The sequence below is a fragment of the Giraffa tippelskirchi genome, chromosome 4 (genome assembly GCF_054371585.1).
Source record: "Giraffa tippelskirchi isolate mGirTip1 chromosome 4, T2T-mGirTip1v1.2.pri, whole genome shotgun sequence".
NCBI classification, from domain to species: Eukaryota; Metazoa; Chordata; class Mammalia; order Artiodactyla; family Giraffidae; genus Giraffa; species Giraffa tippelskirchi.
In genome coordinates, this window is record NC_137278.1 from 135,242,545 (window position 1) to 135,246,138 (window position 3,594).

Below are 3,594 nucleotides of genomic sequence, written 5' to 3' on the forward strand. Positions count from 1 at the left end.
TTAAAAAATCCAGTTCTGTTATTCTGTTCCTATTTTATCATGGAACTGCTCCCAGTTGACTCTAATGAGCCACCATACAAGGAAAAGAAATTAGTTACACAAAGCTTTAGAGTGCTGTCATAAAAAATACTTCATCAGTTGGTTTAATAATAGAAAATTCTCTTCTGTGTTCTTCTCTGATTATTTACAATGCTCTTAGGAAACTTGTCTTGTACTAGGAAGACACTAAACAGTTTCCAATAGTAGTGGCTTTAATCTTCTGCAGGAAAAGATTCTAGTATTCTTTTAATCTCGAAGGATCCTGAATCCAGTATCGATGCTGCTGTTCTTTTTCTTCACTAATCCAGACTAGGGCTGGGGTCTGAGGTGGCAAGAATTGACAGGAAATGTCACTCCTATCTTGAAAACATTACTTTCCTATATTCTACAGAGCTAGTGAAAAATGTAGACTTGTGGGACTTCCTTGGTTAGCCAGTGGTTAAGACACCAGGCTTCAACTGCAAGGGTACAGATTTGATATCTGGTAGGGGATTCCTACCAGATGGAATCTTACCATGTGGTAAGATTCCACATGCTGTGTGGCACACACAAAAAATCTAGACTTGCAAAATTATTAAAAATTTGTTACCTGTGCCTATGTTAACCTAGAAATTTGTTCAAGACACATTCAAAAAAGAAAGAAAGCTATATAGTAATGGGTATTGTTGTTGTTTTAGTTGCTTGAATTAGGCTGTCTGACTCTTTGCACCCGATGGACTGTAGCACGCCGGGCTCCTCTGTCCATTGGATTTTCCAGCAAGAATACTGGAGTGGGTTGCCATTTCCTTCTCCAGGGGATCTTCCTGACCCAGGAGGAACCTGTGCCTGCACTGACAGACAGATTCCTTACCACTGAGCCGCCTGGGAAGCCCAGCAATGGGTATAGCTTAATTCTGTTTTTTAAAAGAAAAATCTTTTTTATTTTAACATAGTGTGTGAATTTGGAGATCTGGTGAGGAAGAAGATAGACTTCATTGTTAATAACAAGTTGATTGTTTTCTTTGACTGTGTGCATGTTCTTTTGCAGTTTGCAGAGGGCACTTGTGAGATTTTTTTAATTTTAATTATTTATTTATTCATTTTTAGCTGAACTGCAAGGCAAGTGGGATCTCAGTTCCCCAACCAGGGATCGAACCCATGGCCCCTGTATGGGAAGCATGGAGTCTTAACCTTCTCCAGGGGACCACCAGGAAAGTCTCAAGAATTTCTTAAATAGCTTTACAAAAGAAAATATTTGAATAGGATATTATTTAGATGATTGTGTGCTGTCCTAGATGTGCTATGCTGCTCAGTTGTGTCTGACTCTTTGCGATCTCATGGACTATAGCCCACCAGACTCCTCTGTCCATGGAGATTCTCCAGGCAAGAATACTGGAGTGGGTTGCCATGCCCTCCTCCAGGGGATCTTTCCAACCCAGGGATCAAACCCAGGTTTCCTGCATTGCATGAGAATCTTTTACCATCTGAGCCACCAGTGAAGGCCAAGGATACTGAAGTGAGTAGCCTATCCCTTCTCCAGGGGATCTTCCCAACCCAGGAACCGAACCAGGGTCTTCTGCAGTGTAGGTGGATTCTTTACCATCTGAGCTACCAAGGAAGCCCATGAGCCAAGCTACTTGGGTTGAAATCCTGACTATACCCTTCACTAGTGTTGTAACCTTAACCTCTCTCTCTCTTCCCTAATCTGTAAAATGGGATAATAATAGTACTTGCTGCATAGTGTTGTTGAAAGGATTAAATTAGTTATCTTGATAAAATGCCCAGAACAGTTTTCCAGCATATGGAAAATGTTAAATTGTCATTGTTTTGTTGTTGTTTAGTCACTAAGTTGTGTCTTGACTGCTTTGCGACCTCATGGACTGTAGCCCGCCAGGCTCCTCTGTCCCTGGGATTTCCCAGGCAAGAATACTGGAGTTGAGTGCCATTTCCTTCTCCAGGGGATATTCCTGACCCAGGGATTGAACCTGCATCTCCTGCATTGGCAGATGGATTCTTTACTGTCTTGAGCCACCAGGGAAGCTGATGATGATTGAATTAGTTCCTAAAACACTAATTTGTCTACAGATAACAAGTGTAAACTTTGGACAAAATAACAACAATTACTTGAAGAATATGAAGAGCAAGTAAAAAATTACACTCAGTTTTTGAACGAAAACTGAAAAATTGAGAGATAGGGTGGCACATGGCATTTCACTTTTTTTAAATTTTATTTTCAATTTATTTATTTTAATTGGAGGCTAATTACTTTACAATATTGTAGTGGTTTTTGCCATACATTGACATGAATCAGCCATGGGTGTACATGTATTTCCTACCCTGAACCCCCCTCCCACCTCCCTCCCCATCCCATCCCTCAGGGTCATCCCAGTGCACCAGCCCTGAGCACCCTGTCTCATGCATTGAACCTGGACTGGTGATCTATTTCACATGTGATAATATACATGCTTCAGTGCTATTCTCTCAAATCATCCCACCCTTGCCTTCTCCCACAGAGTCCAAAAGTCTGTTCTTTACATCTGTGTCTCTTTTGCTATCTCGCATATACGGTCATTGTTACCAGCTTTCTAAATTCCATACATATGCGTTAATATACAGTATTGATGTTTTTCTTTCTGACTTACTTCACTCTGTATAATAGGCTCCAGTTTCATCCACCTCATTAGAACTGACTCAAATGCATTCTTTTTAATAGCTGAGTAATATTCCATTGTGTTTATGTACCACAGCTTTCTTATACATTCGTCTGCTGATGGACATCTGGGTTGATTCCACGTCCTGGCTATTGTAAACAGTGCTGCAATGAACATTGGGGTACACATGTCTCTTTCAATTCTGGTTTCCTCGATGTGTATGCCCAGCGGTGGGATTGCTGGGTCGTATGGCAGTTCTATTTCCAGTTTTTTAAGGAATCTCCACGATGTTCTCCATAGTGGCTGTACTAGTTTGCATTCTCAGCAACAGTGTAAGAGGGTTCCCTTTTCTCTGCACCCTCTCCAGCATTTATTGTTTGTAGACTTTTTGATAGCAGCCATTCTGACCGGCGTGAGATGGTACCTCATTGTGGTTTTGATTTGCATTTCTCTGATAATGAGTGATTATGAGCATCTTTTCATGTGTTTGTTAGCCATCTGTGTGTCTTCTTTGGAGAAATGTCTGTTTAGTTCTTTGGCCCATTTTTTGATTGGATCATTTATTTTTCTGGAATTGAGCTGCAGGAGCTACTTGTATATTTTTGAGGTTAATTCTTTGTCAGGTGCTTCATTTGCTATTATTTTCTCCCATTCTGAAGGCTGTATTTTCACCTTGCTTATAGTTTCCTTTGTTGTGCAAAAGCTTGTAAGTTTAATTAGGCCCCATTTGTCTATTTTTGCTTTTATTACCATTACTCTGGGAGGTGGGTCATAGAGGATCCTGCTGTGATTTATGTTGGAGAGTGTTTTGCCTATGTTTTCCTCTGGGCGTTTTATAGTTTCTGGTCTTACATTTAGATCTTTAATCCATTTTGAGTTTATTTTTGTGTATGGTGTTAGAAAGTGTTCTAGTTTCATTCTTTTA